Here is a 22,761-nt window from a genome sequence, read left to right on the forward strand (position 1 = left end):
TCCTTGTCCATCCATGGAGGTCTCCTGGCCCTCCTGCTGCACTTTCTTCTAGTTGGGATGCAACACTCTTGAGCACGTAGCAGGTGATCCTTGAATACCGACCAGCAGTCTTGGGCCCCCCTGCCCTCTAGGACTATATCGCATGAAACCTTACTAAGGAGGTTCCTGAAGAGGCCAAAGTCTGCTTTCTTGAAGTCCAGGGCAGTGAGCTTGCTGCATGCTCTTCTCACTGTCCTGAGGATCTCAAACTCAACCATCTCGTGATCACTAGAGCCAAGGCTGCCCTGGAGTGTCACATTTCCAACCAGTCCCTCCCTGTTGGTGAGCACGAGGTCAAGCATGGCACCTCTCTTCGTCGGCTCCTCTATTGCTTGAAAGAGGAAGCTGTCTTCCACACAATCGAGGAACCTCCTGGATTGCTTGTGCCGGGCCGTACCATCCTTCCAACAGATGTCAGAATGGTTGAAGTCCCCCATGAGAACCAGGGCCTGCGAGCGTGAGGCTGCTGCTATCTGTCTGTAGAGCGCTTCATCCACAGAGTCCTCTTGATCAGGCGGCCTGTAACAGATCCCCGCCGTAATGTCCCCCATTGCTGTTTTCCCTGACCCACAAACACTCTGTTACCTCATCACCCGTCCCCAGACAGAGTTCCATACTCTCTAGCCTATCACTGACATAAATAGCAACACCTCCTCCCCATCTGCCTGGCCTGTCTTTTCTAAACAGCCTGTAACCTTCCATTCCAACATTCCAGTCATAGGAGCCATCCCACCATGTTTCTGTGATACCAATGACATCATATTCCCGTAGCCTTGCACACATCTCTAATTCCTCTTGCTTGTTCCCCATACTACGGGCGTTTGTATAGAAGCACCTTAGCTGAGCTCCAAATGCAGCCGACTCAATGGCTGGGGCAGCTGGAACATCTCTACATTGCTCCAAGCACTTATTATAGGTGCTGGCAACTGACCAGGAGTATTGGGATGGATCAATGCTCCCCTCCCCCAACACATCTAGTTTAAAGCTTTCTTGACCAGCCTGGCAAGCCTCCTACCAAAACAGCTCTTCCCCTTCTTTGTCAGACCAGCTCCACCAGCCTCCAGTAGATCTGGCCTCCCAAATGGAGCCCCATGTTCTAAATAGCCAAACCCCTGACTATGGCACCACCATTCTAACCATTTATTAACCTGCCAAACGCGCCTAGCTTTTTTAAGGTCCTCCCCTTTGTCCTGGAGAATCGATGAAAAAACTATCTGAGCTCCAGAGCCCCTAACCACCTCTCCCAGGGCTCTGTAGTCCTTCTTAATGCTCTCCAGGCTACTGCTATCTATATCTCTAGCACCCACATGGACCACTAGGAGGGAGTAATAGTCAGCAGGACTTACTAGAGCAGGCAGCCTCTCAGCAACATCCCTGATCCGAGCCCCTGACAGGCAACACACCTCCCTCGAGACTGGATCAGGCCGGCAGATGGGTGCCTCTGTGCCTTTCAAAGTAGAGTCCCCTACTACTATGACCCTCCTCTTTTTCCTGGAGGCACCAGTAGTGATCCTCTTTACTGGTGCATCAGCAGGATGCTCATTAGGTGTGGTGGGTGCTTTCTCATTAGCCCCCTGCAGAACTGCGAAGCGGTTCTGGGTGGGGACATCAGATTTAGAAGGAAGCCCCTTGTCGTTAATTGTCCTCTTCCTCCTCTTTTTGTTAGTTTTTCTCGTGACTAATTCCCAGCTTCCTGGGTTGCTGCCCTCCTTCTTTCCTATATGAGCAGTGCTGGACGTTTGCAGCCCCTGTGCAGTCTGGGCCTGGAGCAAGCAGCCCAGCTTCTTCTCAGCTTCCTTGGCATCTTTCAGCTCACCAACAGCCTCCCGCAGCTCAGCCACCTGCTGCAGGAGGACCTCCACCAGGGCGCACCGAGTGCAGCCCTGTCCATTGCGCACCCTCGCCTCAAGAGACCAGTCGAGGCACTTTCTACACTCCGAGGTCTGCGCCGCAGCCTCCCCTCTCATCGGCTCTGTCTGGGTGCCTACGCTGGCCACCGCCGGGGCAGAGCTCCCAGAGCGCGCCCTGGTCCTGAGGCGAGTGCTCACCATCCCGCTCCCTACCCGATCGCCCCGTCTGCGCCAACTGCCGCGCCAACTGCCGCGCCACAGCCCTGACTGACGTGCCACGTCCTGTTCTCCGCGCTCCCTGGGGTGGGTTTTTCCCCACTGAGGGCTGGTGCCGTCACTCCTGGCGCCGCCCCCTGTGAGTCAGCTGCTCGGGTCAGCGGAGCTGCCGGCTCCTGGGCAAGTCCTGTCGAGGACTTGAGGCTCCCTCGGTCGCTCTTGCCACTCCAAACTGAGGCTCCTGGACGCTGTTCTTCCCCCCGCTCCGGTGTTAAAGGCGTCCTCTCTGGAGATACTCACCTCGGCAATCGGTGTTTAATCATATTTGTGATAAGCATTCATTGTTACTACTCGTCACAATGGTGATTATTTGGCTATCAGACTTGTTGCGCTTGATCTCAGAGTTTCAGCATGTTGTACCTTACTTACAGCCACTATTTGCTGTTTTAGTGTTTATCGGCTGGGGGGCCTGGGCTAAGGTTCTTGTTTCACTGTACTTCATGGTAATGACTTGTAATACAATAGACTCATTCATCATGAAACTGGTCTGGTTTGTGCTTCCAGCGTGGCCATCACCTCTATACATTGGGAGTTACATTCTTGGGGTTGCTTTTGCTCAGGGACCTGGATATACTTGGTGGGTAATGCGAGAAGATGGGGAAGTCCGATGTGTACCTCAAGGGGATTTGATTTTGGGGGAAAACAGCCAATGAACTCAATTGTACGTTGTTGCCTGCTCTATAACACTTTTATAGCCCACCGGCTAGATATCTTCAGGTCGCCAGCAATTGACCCTGACTTCCCTCCGATCATCACCTCAACAAAGAATGAATTTTGAGGAAACCAGACGAGCTCAGCAGTGACCAGACGAGGTTGGCGGTAACATCAGCAGGCAACAACCCAACACTACATACCGTCCCTCCTACCCTGAAAGACTATTACAAGAGATGGAGCCTGGCATCATGGACTGGATGAGTTCAGCAATTTTACAGGGATTGGTCCATGGACTAGGGAATGATATCTTTCTCTGTGTGTGGGTGTGGGTGTATATATATGTGTATATATGGGACAGGGGCGATGGTGTGTTGAGAGATGTGGGATCTGAGCATGACGTGAATGGTATGGAATAAGGGGTGGATACTGTCCTGGGTTCAGCTATAGCAGTCATTTTTGTCCTCCTTAGTAGCTGGTGCAGTGCTGTGTTTTTTAACTTTCAGCCTGGGAACAACGCTGACAACACTGATGTTTATAGATAGGTAAGAGTGCGAGCTCGAACCTTGCCTCTCATGAGCTTATTCGGAGTCCACTGGTGTTTATCCCCAAAATTAAAGATTTTCTATCTTGACCCTTTCTCCCTGGCCATGCAAACCAATGTAGTTATCTACATTTTCCCTAAGATAGTCTTTAAAACTGCCTTCACTCATAGTCATGAAGACTCTGCACATGAAATTTCAGTTTGATACTGTTTCTTTTTGCTTGTTCACAGCATGTTCTTTAGTTGGATTTTTCTCAGTAGAGATGTTTAAAGCAAGGCAGGGCCAAATAACAAGAAAAAAACCTTCTGATTACAGAAAATCACATTTAACAGGAAAAAAAAGGGCTATTTGGTGGCAAGCACTGAAGGGCTGCCAAGGGCTTAATGAATTTGCACTGGCTGTTCCAACCTGGTGGACTTCTTTCACCCCAGATGCAGCATACTGCTGCATGCCCATTTCTATTCCCAATTTGCCTGTACTATTGTATGTACAGTGCTGTGTCCTCTGATGTGTGGTATGATCCTAGCCTAGTCATGTAACTGTATATTTATGAAAGGAATCAAAAGATCTGATCACTTCATTTAGGACCACATGTCCAAATGACTCCTCAGGAGCTGCTGTTAAAAGCCATTGGGAAAGTCAGGGAATTGGCAAATCTGAACTTTCTCTGGTTTTACCTTTCCCAATTTGGGTAGCCAAGAGCTAATGCCTTCAAACTTTTGAACAGTTGAGTCTTCATCTCTCTGCATAGATTTTGTTAGTAGATGTCAATCATCTTCATCACCACTGATTCCCTTTATGGTGAATGAAGAAGCAGTTCTACGAAGATACTCATCTCAGTGACGTGTAAAGTAGGTTAAGTATAGGGTGGGTGACTGTAGTAGGAGGCTAGTTCAAGTGCTGACTACTACATGGAACTGATCTAAAGCTAGGTGAGATGCAGGGCACAGTCATTGTTGGTATTTCCATTTCTGAAAGCAACCGAGAAAGCAGAGGATAAATTGTGTGGTATTATAAACACTGACGTGTTTCTTGGGTTTATCCCTCTTGTGCAGACATGATGTGCTTACAAAATGCCACTTGCTTGTGAATGGCAGTATCTGGTTGATAGCTGTTGGCACCATTTGAGAGTCTTGTTTCAATAGCCCTGCAGATACTACCCATCCCTTGTAGATGTTTTCAATACAATCGGTTAGCTCTTCACCCGGCCAGATGAAACACACTAAGTGCCCTAACATTTTTAGCTGCTGTTCTCTTAAATTTGAGTTCTTGTTTCTTAGAACAGCTTTGCAAAGCCTCCTTTGAACTGTGTTATGAAAGTAAAACACTGCAAGTCAGCTGACGTTGGTCTGGCTTTCATTAAAGTACCAACTGATTTGTTACACTTGGTGAGTATACCCCAGTTAAAATAAACTATATGGGACCGTATGACAAACCCACAGTAGTGACCCAACCGGCTGCAACATTACAACCTGTATTTCACAATATATAGTACCGTGTCCGCTCTGACCCTGAAAAAACAAACCATAAATAAGATGATGGATTTCCTCAGTGCAATATGATTACAGAGACAAAACCTCTGTTATTTTGAGGACCTTTTAGTTTCACTAAATTACCTCATAGGTACTTTGGTCTTTTGACTGTCATTTTCTGCTGAGAACTGATGACAGAGGTGTGTATCTTAACCACCAAAAACTCCCTGGCCTCTTTGTGGTACATCACATCCTCCTTACGTTTCCTCTCAGCAGGTTCTGCCCCATGGTGCACACACAGCTTGCCTTCCTGTGGACAGCAGGAACAGGCATGACAAATTTCATTTTTTCGCTTCTGCTTGACACGTTTGGGAAACAAGCTACAAAATGGTACCTCATGGAGAAAGAAGAACCTTGTCCTTTCTTATCTGTTTCACTAAGGGGGAAGTGGCCATCACCTCTTCAGATTCCTCCTGCTGCCCCTTCACAATTCACCAGCAGAAACCTTTCACTTACTCTCATCTAGGGGTTAAGTCTTGGGAAAAAGTAGGTCTCCTCACTAGAAAGACATTAGCAACCACAGAAAGACATTAGCTACCACAGTGGAAAGGGATGTTGATGCCTCTAAGCTTTTGGTCCTCAGGAGAGGAGTCCAGGCCTTGAGGTGGTCATCCTGGACATCCTGTATTATGGAGTTACAGGACTCCACCTGGGATCCAGGAACAAACATGCTGCTGGGGAGCCACTTCCACCTAGTCAGGAGGAAGGACTGAGGATGCAGGGGTGCCTTAGTCTCGCTACTCATGGTATTATTTGCCATAACACAGAAGGTGGTGGGATAGAGGGTAGATTTAGATTGGACATAAGGAAGAAATTTTTTATGACGACGGTGGTGAGACACTGGAACAGGTTGCCCAGAGAAGTTGTGGATGCTCCATCCTTGGAAATAGTGGGTGCCTATCATTGGAAGTGATCAAATAAGATTAGACTAGAATAGCATAGCATAATCAGTTGGAAGGGACCTACAATGGTTATCTAGTCCAACTGCCTGACCAATTCAGGGCTGACCAAAAATTTAAGCATATCATTGAGGGCATTGTCCAAATGCCTCTTAAACACTGACAGGCTTGGGGCATAGACCACTGCTGTAGGAAGACTATCCCAGTGTTTGACTACCCTGTTAGACAAGAAATGATTCCTAATTGTAGGAGAGGATGGAAACTATTTGATTATTGCCCAAGAGAAGTAACTGCTTGGCTGGAGAAGAAAGAGTTAAAGAAGAAGCAAAGTACACTGTGTGATTAAGCTGAGCAACCCAGCTGGACAGGAGCAGGAGAACATAAAGATAAGGAACTGGTTATTTTGGGACTGTTTGTGAAACAACGAAGAATGTTGGAAAAAACAAAACTGTAAACCAGAAACTAAACATGATGTGCTAAAACTAGCTTGGTATAAAAGGTAGAGCAATAGGCTAAAATTATCTTTTGCTAGAATGGTATAAAAGCTAGAGCAATAGGCAATAAAGTGATTCGCTGCATGAAGATGCTCTGAGTCGGTGCCTTTCATACACCACACCTAATGTCCAGCCTAAACCTGCTCTGGCACAGCTTTGAACCATTCTCATGCGTCCTTTCACTGGATACCAGGGAGACAAGGTCAGCACCTAGCCTTCCACTTCCCCTCACCAGGAAGATGTGTAGAGAGCAATGGGGTTGCCCATCAGCCTTCTTTATACCAAACTAGACAAGCCCAGAGTTCTTAGCCATTCCTCATAGGAAGGACATTCCTTCCAGCCCTTTCACCAGCTTTGCTGCCGTCCTCTGGACTCATTCAAGGACCTTCACACCCTTATTAATTGTGAGGCCCAGAACTGCACACAGTGCTCCAGGTGAGGCAGCACCAACTTCGAATACAGCGGATAATCGCGTGTTTTGACTGGTTGCTTACGCTGTGTTTGATGAACCCCAGGATGCAGTTTGCTTTCTTGGGTGCCAGGGCACACTGCTGACTCATATAGAGCCTACTGTCAACCCCCAGATCCCTTTCTACTGGGCTGCTCTCCAGCCAAGTGTTCAAGGCCAGGCTGTCCGGGGCTTTGAGCAACCTGGTCTAGTAAAAGATGTCATGCCTAAGGCAGGAGGTTTGGAACTAGATGATCTATAAAGGTCCTTCCTGACCGAAACCATTCTGTAATGCTGTAATTCTATGAACCTTGATTTCCTCAACAAGCGTGTAGCAACTAGTTGCATCGACTGCTCCACCCGCTTGGGGTCCAGAGCCTTAAATCCTTTCCTAAGGGCCAACCTTTCTTCTGGCAGCCATGCTGGGCAGGTTCTTTCCTCTTGACTCAGTTCTAGAGGTAGGACTGGGAAGTCAGGACATGGGCCTTGCTTTCACACCTGCTCTTTGCTATGTCAAAACCATAAGCCTGCGTGCACCGCTGCTCTCTTAGCTCTCCTGATCAACACTACTGCACAGTGAGGCCCATGAAAGTTGGGGAAAGAGACGTCAAGGGTAGAGAGGACAGGAATATAACTCTGTAGCTTCCTAAGCCATTGCTTTTTCTTAAGTGTCCTCTGAATGCAGCATACCAGGGCCATCACTGCCTGTGTCCAAGGGATGAACTGCTCACTGTGCTGGAGGAACAGCAGCTCCTGCCCTGCCTGAGGTAGCCCTGGTGCCTGTGAGCAGGTCAGCAGTTCTCTATTGTAGCCTTATCAGGCTTAGAGGTGGAAAGCCCTCATTTTGCCCTTTTAAGACACAAGACTAGTAGAGAGTACTGCCTCTCTGGCTCACCCTCCTCAGTCCGAGAGGAGCAATTCAGTCAGCCAGTCGTTCAGGTCACGGAGTAAAGCTCTGGCGAAGTTTTTAATGAGCAAGAACTTGACAAATTGCTGTCGGAAACACTTGGGTTGGCTCCCTTGTAGGCTGGGGTCATCTGCTGAAGGCAGCTAGAAGAGAAACATTCTCCTTTTTCATAGTGAAACTGCTGCCTGCGGAACGTGAAACTTTTAGCTGGTGTGCTGACTCTGGCAGCAAGTCAGCCCCAGTGTCTGCAGAGCTGTTGGCAGAGAGCAACTGGGCTCACAAGTTTGCAAAATATTTTCTTTTTCTCTCCTCGTCATGATTTTCTTTGTTTACCCGGGAGAAAGAGATTTGCTGGTAACCTCTGAAGATATAATAGTGTCACATTTCATTTGAGATCAGGGCATGCAAGCCATTTACTCCATTTAAAGCTATTGTATTCCAAGATCTATGAAGTACTGTATAGATTATAATTGCCTCCAACAAATATGTTAGTGAAATTGCAGTGTTTCAGGGTGAACCATATAATCAGTCTTCTTGGAAGTTTTGGAGACAAGAGTTAATAATGGGTTATCTTCTCAATTACGCTATGATAGACCATTTCCTATCTGGAAATAGGTCATGTCAAATAGTAGCAGCAGTTATATTTTTGCTATTATTTGTAACATTCAGTAGCTGCTATCAAAACAGAACCTCATTTTGCTGTGTGTATCGTACACGTGAGGAGCAAAAGCAGCCCTCAGCCTATAAACTTTACCAAAAGTAACATGCAATAAGGGGATGAACCAAATAGTAGTGGATTAAACAAAATAGGAATAATAGCAAGGAAAGTATTATTATGAATGCTGACTGCATGTGCAAAACAGTTTGCCAGCTGCTTACCCGCTTGCCAGCAGCTGAGTGGTCTGGTGGTATCAGAGCAGACATATGGTTGAAGAACATAATGCATGTCTTAATGGTTGGCTGTGGCTGGCAGAAAGCTCCACCACCCTTTTAAAACTTTGTCTCATGCACTTTGGTTTTCTGCATATATGAAGGACTGGCTTGAAGTGGACCTTTGCACTTCCAGGACTTAAAGGCACAACAGTTTATTGAAGTGCATTTAGGATTGGCATGGCATCTTTGAGTGGGGTTTCCATAAGCATCCTGGTTGATCAGAGGGTAAGTCAAGAGCTGTGGGGCTCAACACTGTTTTCACAAGTCCAAACCTACACTTGTGACACTGAGGCAGGATATCTGTCACTCAGCTAGGACCCGTCACCATTCTTCCACATTTCTCAAAAATGTGACCCCATGACAAATGTGACAGTCTATGGGCTTTGCCAATAAATCTGAACTTGGTTACTGGGAGAGGAGCTCAGGCTACCTTTAGATGCTAAGAGTATTTTCTTTTTGGCATGTGAAGATAAAAATGCACTGCTCACAGTAGTACAATGGGGATGCTATTCTTTTCCTCCTCCCATTTCTTTTTTTTTTTTAACTATTCTGAAAAGGAAATAAAAAAACCCTCACAAAGAAGAAAAACAATCAAGGGAATCAGAATTCCCAAATCAACGTGAAGTCATTGAGCTTAAATTGTGCTTCAGCTTTGACAAATTGATGTGATAAAACCATCAATGTGCAGTCCCTTGTTAAAAGCATCTTTCAGACTCTGTCATATGCACTCATTCAGAAGCAGTTTTATATGTCATATGGAGAAGGCTGAACATGTACTTGCACAAAGTCATCTTGACAGACATTTAGGAGCAGAAATCCTCTTCTGAGCACAGTTTTCCATCCCATCTTACTGTAACTGTGTTCTAATACAAGACACATTGCTACAGATGGCATTCTCCCTTGAACATCCCTGCATTGCTTAGGTAATTCCTACTGTTAGAAATAAATGAGCATAAATCAAATTGCTATATAAACAAATGCTGATATACTAAGAAAGAAGTCCAAAACCACCTAGTGATGAGTCACATTTCATTGTTTCTAAGAGCTTTGAGCACACCAGCAGTTAACCACAGCTAGTCACCTTTGCTGAGAGTATCTCCAGTCATCTCCCCATACCAGCTGATGCTAAACTGGATCCTCAGAATGTTTCAACTGCCACAAAGGGCTGATATTTGATATAGTAGAAATGGTGGGGCAATTTCCAACTCTTTTGCTCACATTGAGGACCTCCTTATTTTAAGTGCTGCCAAATAGAAGTAAAGCTGCTTGAGAAGTATATCGCTGCTTGGCTTCATGGTCTATGCTATTATTGTTCTTCAGATTGTGTTGGAGGTGGAATCAAGACCATTCCCTCCAGCAATTTAAGCAGACAGGTGAGTATTTTTTTTGAAGACAATACTGAACAGGAAACAAACAGAGAAAACCACTATGTATTAATTCATCATAGTAAAAATATAATACACAGTAGGCCACTTGTGGCTTCGTGCAATTTGGGGTTTTCTGTGCTCTGACATTGTGATATGTGAATGAGGATTTCTGATGCAACTAAGTGCAATTTCCTAGCTTGATGTTAATCTCTTCCAACAGAAGGTGGAGAATAGTAAAAAGTTGTTACACGGGCCTCAGTGGTCACTCTCTTGACTTAAGGAAATTCCCAGGTGGAATGCAGTAGATTTTTCCTGTACACTTTGATACTTTATCAAAACTTAATTTTCAGTTACAAAGGAAGGTTTTTTTATTCAACAAAATATGACCCTTGCCATTTCATTATATCCGATTATCCCCAATTTGTCTTTTATAGACCCCAGGATCCCATAATGTCCTGCTCAAAGTGCCAGCTCATGGTTCTAAAAATTTGAAACACGTTTTTTCCTCATTAAGAGAAATGTCTTTTTTCCCAAGCACCTCTGTCTTTCCTGGTTCAGAAACACTTCCAGCTGGAATGCTTGAGAAGTCGTCTGAACAGTAGCTGGCATGCAGGTATTCTAAATAAAGTAAAATTGTCATTTAGGCATCCTCAGCCTTGTTATTACTCTGTTACCTCCTTCAGATATTCAGAGATTAGCCTGAAAATCCAGGATATTGGAAGCACAGGAACAAATGCATCCTGCTGTTGTTCTGCCTGCCTGGGGATTGCTTCAGATACACATCCGTGCAGTTCCAGCCATCTCACCAGCTCTCTAGGAAAGAAGATCTTATTCACGGCTAGTAATTAAGACTGTAAATCTGTCATTTCTTCCAGCATTACTCTTTCACTCCGCTGTCACTGTTCAGCTGCTGTGGCTACTGGGTCCTGCCCCTACCAAGTCATTCTACTCACTTCTTGCCAGAGCTCCAGCCGCTTTCCCATGCACAATCTGTTTTCTTGCTTCGCACATCCCCCTGTCCCTAAACCCTGCTGTCTCTTGCCCAGCTATTTCCCTGTCCCCTCTCGATTCCTCTTTCTTGCCACTCAGTCAACACTTCTGGATCAACCTGGCATCCAACTGAGGTTTTCCGCTGAGTTTTAACTCCTTGTCAGGAACGCACATAGAAAAGGAGGAAGTTTCATCCTCACTGAGACGGCGGGATAGGATTTCTTCTCATTGGAAACAAGCAGAGACAGCAGCCCTCCTCAGAGGCGGCTCTTTCAGTTATTCCTTCAAAGGTTTGGGAAGGCAGGCAGTGATCTTTCTTTTGCAGATTTTACCCATGAACTGCAATTCATGGAAACCATTGACCATTGCGGAAGAAAGTCAAAGATTCATGGGAATATTTTTGGATTTGAGACTATTACAGGCTCTTTGAAAACTCCCATGTGAACAGAGCTGCCAGAAAAATTCGCTGTGTGGCAACTTCTGAGGTTTCGATTGTTGTTTCCATTCTACGCTCACAGGAAAATGAAAGTCTTCAATAAAAATGGGAGATGTTGGCAGCTGATGGACAGCTTGGGATGAGGTGGACACAAGCTCAAGTGACAACTCTGTTTTAGCAAAATCAGAACTGCATGGAGAAGGAACTAGACTGTGCCTCCCACAAGAGGTCATAAGACACCTCCCCTCTTCCTCTCCAGATGCACAAAACTCCAAGGAAATCGGTTCTGTGGTAAACGTGAGTCTTGGAAATGCAGGTTAAGGTGGCACCAATCATAAACTTCTTTTATCTGCCAGAAGGGCATGGCTCTAGATCTTGATAAATCCAGAAATAGTGGGGAAAATGCATGAAAGGGGTAAGATAGTGCCAGAGATTGTGTAAATCTTAAAAATGCATGTCTATTTACCTTTATAACTCTAGTCTTTTGACTCAGTAAATGCATAAAATCAAAGCACTAGCACAGGTTGCCCAGAGAAGCTGTGGCTGTCCCATCCCTGGCAGTGTTCAAGGCCAGGCGGGATGGGACTTTGAGCAACCTGGTCTAATGGAAGGTGTCCCTGCCCATGGCAGGGGGTTGGAAATGGATGGTCTTTCAGGTCTCTTCCAACCCAAACCATTCTGTGATTCTATGATTCTGTGAAAACACATTGAAAGTCCAAGCCCCTACAGCTGCATAAGAAACTGTTTTAAACTGTGAACACCCAAAGCCTGAAAGGTTGAATAAGGAGAACTGAAATGCATAACCTCTTTAAAAAATGTTTTTTTTTTAAGGACCCCAATATTATTTTGGGGTCCTGCTTTATGATTCTTGAATGCCTGCAGTTAGCAGCAGCATTATTTCACCGAAGGGGTAGCTTTGCACGTGTTACTGGGTGAGTGGAATATCAGAAAAGAACAACCCAAGCTTATGCATGAGGCATACACAAGGGAGTGAAATAGTGAAAGAAACGCCATTGGTAGCTGGTAAGAGAAACTTCCTGGCAGTAAGAGCTGTTATTTTGTTGTTAGTTTGTCTGACATTAGCAGGGAGATGAACTGAGTGATCTAGGAGTGTTTTGTTATCTCTTACTTCTAGGAACCCTGGAGCCACAATGCCACTTGGACTGAACTTACGGACAGCTTTTCAAAACAAGCAGTCGAAACATGAATATGCATCCAAATGAATCTTGGGCAAAGATGGCTTTGGTTTTTTCCTTTATTTTTGATTACTGGTCAAAATACAAACATCTAAATAAATGAATAATTAGGCATCAATTTAAATGTTTCATACACTACAATGTTAATGTTTCATACGCTACACACCCTTTTCCATCACTTGAAACCCCCAGACATTTCTCTTTAGGTTTTGAAAGAAAGAGGCCATTGTCAAAAAAATAAAAATACAAGATGATGTTTTGAAAGCGGTAAGTTTCTGTCAGTTGTCACTTTTCCCAGAGGACTTTTTCAACTTAAACAGATTAAGAGATTTGACTCCTCTGCAGCTGCAGGTATGAAGAAAGCAGATTCTCAGATATGAGCAGATGTATAAATGTACACGTGCCTACACAGAACATTTTCTGTGCTCTTACATATTTTTGTGTGCACTTACGAATGAGATATAAATATTTTTAGCATTTTTGCAAACATTCATTAGTCACTCTTTTTTTTTTTTTTTGTTGCTACTGTATCTGTTCAGTTGTTTTGGTAAAGCTTGATGGTTTACAGCTTGAGCCTCAGAAATTTGCAAAAAATAAGCTTACTGCTCAGTGACTGAGATTGTGTGGATGTATTTAATATCCATGATAAAACTTTGCTCCTGTTGTCCATTGCTAGTAATTCAGAAATGTACCTATAAAATTGCTCACTGCCTCGTTCAGGTCTTCTTAATTTTTCATTAAGCTAGCATTTGGACAAAGGATAGTCAGAAGTGTTTGAATGCGATTCATCCATGTAGGCAGCGCAGCCCCATTTAGATTGCATGTCTAATTCCAGCTATTATATATCAACAAACCTATGTCATGCTTCCCAATTTAATCACGATGGGCTTTTTATTTTCTTTTCAGCCATGCGTTTATTTGTTTTGAAAGCCAAAGTGACATGACATTTATCAAAATAAAATATTATTATTTGTATTTTAACAACACTTAAAAACATTTAAACTTTTAGACTGGAAATCTTGCTTGCTTAGTTGGAGAATTCAGACTGATTGGATTTTGAGGGCAGACTTTTCCATGTTTAATAGTCATGTCCAGTGGCTTTCTTTCAAGCTCAGCAGTAAATATTTTTATGGACTTCTTTCATTTCTCGATTTCTTGTAGCTGTAGTTTGTTGCTTTTGTCTGTATTTTCTTTGGCTTATGAAAGAGGGGCTGTTTTCCTCCCTTGTGATTATTGCCATCAAATCCTTGGAGCTTATAATGTTTTGTCAAAGCAATTTTCATTTCGATTACAGATTTGATTCTCTTACGCATTTACCATTAGTCTTGGGTAGCTATTTTTTAATTACTTTTTAATGCATTAATACTTATATTTACTTTAATACTTACATTAATAATTTCCTTTAATACTTTTCTAACTGAATGTGTGTTATATGTGGCATTCTTGCACCTAGCAAACTTAAATAAGTAATTTCATATGTGTATGGAGGAACAGCTTAGCTTTACTTCTTATCTTGTTTGTGTAAGCTTCACATTAAATATGTCTAGGAAATTCAAAGCATACAAAATACCCAGATTGATTGCTTTCCTATTGCATTGTCCAATCGTATTCCTACTGCATCCAGAATGAGCTTTATTGCATGTGGAATGTACTGCTAGGAAACTGCTGTGTGGAAAAGACATCTATCGTTTGGCAGAGGAAAGCACATGCTGCATCACATGGGTTGGGGTAATTACAGTGTCTCTGGAGCTGTAGGCGTTCAAGATGGCCACAAGCAAAATTTGTGTGAGACACTGCAGAGTGAAAAACCCTGTGCCATCTATAAATTTAGAGTTGCTTTTTTTTTTTTTTAATCGCTTAAAACCAAACCAGAACACCGTTTCCTGCATTTGGGGGCCAACCCCCCAATCCCATATGTGAATTGTTCCCAGACTTTGAAAACTACTGTTTTCTGCTTTTTTATTTCCATTTCTTTAGTCATTTAGCATTCACATAGTAAATACCAAAGGACAAAATACAGCTTGCACAGAGCATGACTCTGTTGTTAAAGTACAGGCATGTGGCCTCTCATCTAGTTTAGGGTTCTGCACATGCAGCCACCTGGTTCACACATGCAAAGACAATTTTGTTAAATTAGCCATGCAATTTCACTTGGGATTTTAACACACAGCTGGAGAAGCCCTGGTGGTTTTTGGAAAAGCATTGACTCTAAAAGGATCAGTATGAAAATTTAGTGTAATTAATACTTACCTTTCTGTGCATTGGAAAAGTTTGTCTTTATACTTCTGTTTTAAGAAGTGCTGGGCTCCAATAGTACCTTGCTTATACACTTGGCATATAATGGAACAATCACTAGAAACAATCATCCTGCTGTGTCTGCACACCTCTGTCCATTGCCTGGATCACACATAATTCTGTAGCTTTTGGCAGTGTGAATTATTCTTGTTTTGGAGTTACAAGATTGTATCACCAATCTGAATGCCACAAATACATGCTTCACTGCCTATCCTCTTTGGAGTAACCTCATGCTTCCTACCAAAATTAGGCAGTTGATGTTGAACTTTAAAATCGCCTATTTTTTAAAGAACTTAAATTTTGTGGAGAGCTCTGCATTTTTTTTTTCCTTCCACTTGTTAATCCCTTCCATTTGGTATAATCTGGCAGAAGCAGCTATCCAAGAGGGGGAGGGAAAGGGAAGGCTCCTACCTGAAAGGAAATTGCCTCCTCAAACCTGTTCATCCAAATTCTGGAATAGGATGATGGAAAAGGAGAGGTAAAATGGTGAGAATTGGAAATGGCTGCATTCATTCTGGCATCTGGAAAAAGAATACAAAATACTGCAGTGGATTGTATCCCAAAGAGTTTCAAAATAAGTATATTTTGTGGTAGCCAAGGTCATAGAGAAAAGCAAACCTGAAGCTTCACAGTCATTTAGAAGAGTTCAGCTCTCAGCACGAGGAGTTCCTTCAGTACTGCCAAAAGGCTTCTTGTTTTGAAGACATCATTCATCATTTCTCTAGTCCTTTTGCAGTTCATGTCCCTGTGGCAAGGTGTTGCTACCAGAGGTGGCTTCTGCAAGAAGCTGCTAGAAGCTTCTATGTCCTATAGAGCCAATGCCAGCCAGCTCCAAGATGGACCTTCTCCTGGCCAAGGCCAAGCCCATCAGTGACAGCAGTAGAGCCTCTATGGGATAGATATAGTATAACATATTTAAGAAGAGGAAAAAAACCCTGTGCAACTGCAGCTGGAGAGAGGAGTGAGAATATATGATGGAAACATCCCTGCAGACACCAATGTCAGCAAAGAAGGAGGGGAGGAGGTGCTTCAGGCACAGGAACAGAGATTCACCTGAAGCCTATGGTGCAGACCATGGTGAGGCAGGCTGTGCCCTTGCAGCCCATGAAGGTCCATGGTGGAGCAGATATCCACCTGCAGCTCATGGAGGACCCCATTCCAGAGCAGGGGAATGCCCGAAAGAGGCTGTGACACCGTGGGAAGCCCTCAGTGGAGGGGAGAGGTAGAGAATTCTGGAGTAAAATTAAGCCTGGGAAGAAGGACGGGGTGGGGGGAAGGTGTTCAAGTGTTTTAAGATCTGGTTTTATTTTCTTATTACCCTGTTCTGATTTGATTGGTAATTCACTGATTTCCTGAAATCTAGTTGGTTTTGCCCATGACAGTAATTGGGGAGTGATCTCTCCCTGTCCTTATCTTGACCCACGAGCCTTTCATTATATTTTCTCTCCCCTGTGCAGCTGAGGAGGGCAGTGATAGAGTGGCTTTGGTGGGCACCAGTGTCCAGACAGGGTCAACCCACCACAGACCATCATCTATGGAGATGTTCCCCATGAGACCCATCTTCCCTTCCCTTTGAACAACATGATCTTTACTGGCAAAGCCATTTGGAGCAGGTACAGGAGAGAAGGTAGTATCCTGAAGGTTGCTGCTATCTGTTTATATTCTGGTGAATGGAAAATACTTGTAGCCGTGGGTGGCCTTAGGATCCACACTCACTGGGGGATGTATGGATTTACGTGTCTATGTCACTACATCTTGAACAGAGACTCTAGGAGCACTTTGCAGTTCCCAGATCCAGGTGTGCATCTTTCCACATCCTGACTCCATTTTAGGGTGAGATACTGCCTTTCCTGTGTCTGTTCCACCTTCTTACTCCTCAGATACTTTGGTTTCCTCTTGGGAAAAGGAAACTTCACAAGGTGAGACCATTGAGGACTCACTGCATTCTTCATTTGGACCTGTGTCTGGAGTAATTTGGAATATTTCTGTCAACAAAGATTATTCACATGGCAAGGGGGGGAAGTGTTAATATAACCCTTATCCTGTCTGGAAGGATAAAGAAAATATATATTTTTTGTATTTTTTTTGGGTTTTTTTTAATAATTATTTTAGAAATCTACGTGTCTCATTCCTGCTTCTTTTGCCAATAATATTCCTTAAGTATATTACTCCTTGTTGTAAAAATTAAAAACAGACTAAATAATTTTTTTATTTTTCTTTTCAAGTGAAAGATTTACAGAATGAGGTTGGAAAATTGTGTGTAGGCTGATGTTTTATGTTGTAGCTGGTTATTACTCAGTGAGTCACAGTAAGTTTCCAGAGCTTGCCACACCTTAAGGTTAAACAGCCTCAAACCAGGCAGCAAACTATTAGTGGGGGTTCTTCAAATGATTCTTTTTTAAATGTAAAAAGACTTGTTTTTAAAGAATGTGTAAAACTTTGCTGAGACGACTCAAATCCTCTTTCCTTGGAAAGCCTTTTCTGCTCATCTTCTGGTTCCTCTGATAGCATTAAGCATGACTAAAAGAATTATTTAACTGAGGTAATTTTCCGTATTTCCTAGAAGATTTAGAGGCTTCCCTATTGATAGGAAAGAAGTCAGTATCCCATGGCATGGCCACATCTAGCTGTCTGTTGGGATTTTGGAAAGACATGTCGGCAATCTACAGTGTACATTCAGGGTGTGCGTGCAGAGAAGTGAAACAGAAGAAGTAAATACGTGGAGTGGACACTCATCTTTTCAGTTTAATACTAATGAATCAGTGTCTGCCTGGCTGAACGCTACATCTGATATTCAGAACAAATATTGCAACAGACAGTTCTAGAAATGTTACACTAAAAGAAAGGTACTTGGGGGTGTTGGTTGACGAGAAGCTTAACATGAGCCGGCAGTGTGCGCTTGCAGCCCAGAAAGCCAACCGCATCCTGGGCTGCATCAAAAGAAGCGTGACCAGCAGGTCGAAGGAGGTGATCCTGCCCCTCTACTCTGCTCTTGTGAGACCCCACTTGGAGTACTGCGTACAGTTCTGGTGTCCTCAACATAAAAAGGACATGGAGCTGTTGGAGTGAGTCCAGAGGAGGGCCACGAGGATGATAAGAGGGCTGGAGCACCTCCCATATGAAGACAGGGTGAGAGAGTTGGGGCTGTTCAGCCTGGAGAAGAGAAGGCTGCGTGGTGACCTCATAGCAGCCTTCCAGTATCTGAAGGGGGTCTACAAGGATGCTGGGGAGGGACTCTTCCTTAGGGACTGTAGTGGTAGGACAAGGGGTAATGGGTTCAAACTTAAACAGGGGAAGTTTAGATTAGATATAAGGAAGAAGTTCTTGACAGTGAGGGTGGTGAAGCACTGGAATGGGTTGCCCAGGGAGGTTGTGGATGCTCCATCCCTGGCGGTGTTCAAGGCCAGGTTGGACAGAGCCTTGAGCCACGTGGTTTAGGGCAAGGTGTCCCTGCCCATGGCAGGGGGGTTGGAACTAGATGATCTTAAGGTCCTTTCCAACCCTTACGATTCTATGATTCTATGATTCTATGAAGGTAGTACCAAAATAACTGTTAATTACCCAGGTATTCAATGTCATATACTATCATATGTCTTTTTTCAGTGGGGGCTTCATTCTGCAAATTGCTGGGTGCTTCAGTACCAACGAAACACAAAATATGAATTGACTTCAAGTATGTGAGCTGCTTCCCCAGACTCTGAGCAAGACCAGAATTGTACTTTTGGAGATAGAAAATGGGGTTTGTTAATCTAATTCAGAATTTAGTTTTGTACTCTCAGTGAACAGTGGTAGAAGCTGGTGTCCTGTCTGTGATTCCAGCCTGATAAATTGGAAGTCAAAGCACTGTCACAATATAGGTACTCCTACATGTGCTACTTGAAATTAGGGTATAAAAAAAATTTACTACAGCCTTTCTGCTGTGACTTAACCTCCATTGTACTAGTGTGCTACCCAATATTGAGGCATCCCAGCACTGCACTGGTATTGTACAGGCTAGCCCTCCTGCTGTGCCCCAGTCACCTCCATTGGCAATACCCTGCTCATAGCAAAAAGGTTACCTTAATGCAGGCATAGTTGAAAATAATCCTTAAAATAATCCATAGTTAAAAAACTCTAATAGTTGAGATCACTTATTATAGGATCAAACAAACGTGTCCCCCAAAATTTGGTTGAATCGTGGTCTGAATTTGATTTTGGGGCCATTTGTACCCTTACTTGTATTCACATTTTTTTCAGTTCATTAGAGAAGAGGTTTCATAGTAGAAGTGCTAATCACACAGCTGTTTGTAAACACATTTGGAGCCTGCCAGACTGCCACAGCAGCCCTATTCAAATCTGCATACTAATTTCTATTGTCTTCTTAAAGCTTTCATTTTTAGCTGTGTTCTTCTGTGGGTGTTGTATTTTTCAATGTGAAGTTTAAGGTGTGTTTTCAAATGCAGTAGAACTCCCCAAAATTCCCTTTCCCTATTATAAAGCAATGTTTGCAAACATTCCAGTTCAAGTTACCTGAATTAAAAAAAAAAAAAAAAAAGAAGAGAGAGAAAATAAAAACAGAGTAAGTAAACAGGAATTGGGAATATTGTAAAGTTAGGTGAAAAGTGAATTTTAGGTGAAAAGAAATTTACCAGAAGAGAGGAAGGGACTCGCAAGGCAGAAGTCTGTCACAGTAAAGAAAGGTAAAACCCAAAAGAATGAGTCCCTAAGAAATCCTTAAATATGTGTACAGGGAGAAAATGCACCACTCCCACCCCCACTCTTCTGGTTGTTTTTTTCCTGGATATTGATGTGGTTTTTGCTTGGACTGGTGGAGTAACGGAATTTCAGAGGATTTTAAGAAGCTTTTCTGCAATTGTTTGATGTATTCTATTGTCCATATGCAGGTGTTGAATGTTAATATTCACACTAGTTTCAAGTAGCTACACTGACATCTAAACCACATAAACTAGTAAGTATAGCAAGGAAAAAACATTCCCCCAAGCTACTTACCATGTCTCTTCTCTTTGCACATTTAATGGTAGGCATTGACCATTTTTTAGCACCCAATACTGCAAACCTTCAAACCGTATGGCAGTGGAGGGACAGTAGGAATGTTTTCTTCTTCTTCTCCCTCCATTTTCACCGTGTTCAATTGCTGTCAATGCCACTTGCTCCTCCTTGGAGAACTTGTCCTGCAAGCGGGAGCATGGAAAACAGTTTTGAATTTACTTTCAGTTAGTGCTAAACATTTTCTACTTTGAGTTATGGGCTAGTACTTCAGCTTCTGTACTTTTTAATGTACCTCACATTATAAAAATTAGCTTCTTAGGCACAGAGCAGTAGCAGGCTAGTGAAGAGAAAGATTACCTGGCCCTCTGGAAGGGGTACTGTATGCAAACATGCAGGAACAGTTTGCTTTCATAACTCTTTAAATCTCCCCCAGGGATTTTAGTGGTGGTGTTATTAGAGCTAATAAAGCTTTTCAGAGGGACCCTGCAGAAAAGAAGCATTGCACTAGGTTGCCAGAGTGCCAGAAAATAGCAGCAATGCCTTTGGAAAACCTTGGAAAATGGATTCTTCGACTGGAAAACATGTTTCAGCAGTTTTTCTATCTGTGTGGATTAAAAGAATACTTTTAATATCCACTGCCAGGTCTCTAATACTCTGTTAATGGTGGCAGAAGCAAAGACCTTTAGAGCTGTTGTACCAGCATGTTGTACAGGGTGCTTCCTCCCTGCTGGCCTAGCTGTGTTTAACGTGAGGGTCTTTCAGTAGAAGGTGTGTTTATGGGCACCTCATGACATCACAGCCCCTTTGCCTCTGCTTCTATGGCACATTGCAAAGCCACCCAAATATACAGCTGTGAGGCAATAGCTGCAGACACCTCTTGTACGGCACAACTCATCAAAATCAATGTAGCTGAACTTCAGAAAGTCTGAGACTGGCATAAAGGCTTTATCCTGAAACCTTCCTTCTCATTAACAGCTACTCGCAATAGCTGATTGGGTTTTGAGGGTGGGATTCAGTTCTTGGCTGCAGATGGTTGCATCCAGGGTCTAAGCATTGACCTCCCAGCCATGAGCCAAACTGCTGGTAGGGTAAAAGCCAGCTAGTTAGTCCCATCCACGCTGTCAGATGCAGGTGTCTGTTTTAGGGAGAGCAGAACAGCTCTCCAGACTCCTCTACCTGTATGGACTAGTCTCCACCAGCTATAATGGGAGCTCAGACACCTGAATCACATGAAGACTCTCGCATTTAGAAAGTATATATAAGTGTCTACAGTCTGGACCTGAATATCAAACACTTGTGGCTTAGGGATTCGGCTGCCTAAACATAGATGCCCTGTGGTGTCTGAGACATCCAGGGAGGCTGAGGGATACAATACAAAGCCTACAGCAGAGCTGTGGGCCAGGAGATGGACTCCAGGCAGGACTTTGCAGGGAATCTCAAGTGCCTCTAAATATCTATGCGTGGGCAATAGATTTGAGCCTTTAGTGATAATTCACATTTGCAGGTGCTTTCTAATTGTGTTTCTTCTGTTTAGTCTTGTGCTGGCTTCTTTTATTTTTTTTAATTTTTTTCCCATTTTCCATGTGAAGTGGCTATGTATCCATCAGTACAGTCAGGAATTTAGTGTGGCCAACTACAAAGAGGAAGATAAAACTTTTTTTTTTCACCTGATGCATGTTTGTCAGAGGTTCCATGAATGGCTGATTCATATCCCTCAAAAAAGAAGACCCTTTCCTTGGCCTTACTGGCTCCCCACTTCTTTCCCTCTCACATAAACCCAGAGAGAAAAAGACAGCAGAATAATGGTAAAGCTTCAGCCATAATTATTTACTCAGTTTGTTGTTTTAAAATAATTTTCTGATACGTCTGCATCAATACCGACCATAGGACTAGTTTTGGGAAGCAGGCTTAAGTGGTTGGAGAAAGCTCTCTGAACATCTGACATTAGTGAACACATTGAGCAAATAAACAGATGTGGAGTTTTGCCCTCAACAGCCTTTCATCTGGGGCCCTTGCAGCTGGGGATGGAGAAAATGTTTAACGGCAATATGACAACTACTCATATGCTTCCTGCTGTGCTGTATGCCCCAGTCGCATCCTATATGGTTTTCCACACAGCAGGAGGAGCAAAGCAAACAAGGTCTGATAATTTGTGGTCACTTCAGACATGCCAGGAATGCCGGAAAGATGGGGAAAGAATGATGAGCTCTTAAGGCACAGGAACACCTGTAAATGCCTGTCTTTGCTCTGAAAAGTTGGAGCTTTTCTTTCCATGCCTTAAAAACTGTCTTAGGTAAAGGCATATCTATGGCAAGCTGCAGTGAACAAAGCAGAAACCAATAATAATAACCTTTACAGGGTTTAATGTATCTTCTGTTAGTGGTGGTGGAAAGAGTGCCAGGGCTTTGTGAGAAACTGAGATATGATTAGAAACATGACAGACCCATCACTGACAGCTCATGAGGGTGGGTTAAATTGGGTGCTGTATGACTGTTACCAATCGAAAGACCGAAAGCGTGCTTATTTTCTTCCTTCTTACAGTGGCTTTTTTTTTTTTTTTTTGTGGTGTCCATATTCTCTCTCAGTTTAATATTCTGTTCACACAGACAGCAGTAGGCAGAGACTCAGATTTCCTTTCTATAGCTGCTTTAAAGAAAGTATTAGGGCTGAAAGAAGAACATGATTTCAACATTCACAATAGCTTTTAAAATGGAAGCATGAAAATTCACACCCATAATAGGAGACTCTACAGGCAATTTCCTAGCCAAGATAACTCTGAACTTTCAAAAACTGTATTTTCCATGTTGGCAGTCTCACTATGGGGTCCAGGGCTTCACACCACTTGTATCCAGGCCATGAAAGGGACCGAAGTTCAATGCCATAAATATGTGGTGCCTCACTGCTGAGGGTATCT

Source organism: Strigops habroptila, chromosome 2, assembly GCF_004027225.2.
Source record: "Strigops habroptila isolate Jane chromosome 2, bStrHab1.2.pri, whole genome shotgun sequence".
Lineage (NCBI taxonomy): Eukaryota > Metazoa > Chordata > Aves > Psittaciformes > Psittacidae > Strigops > Strigops habroptila.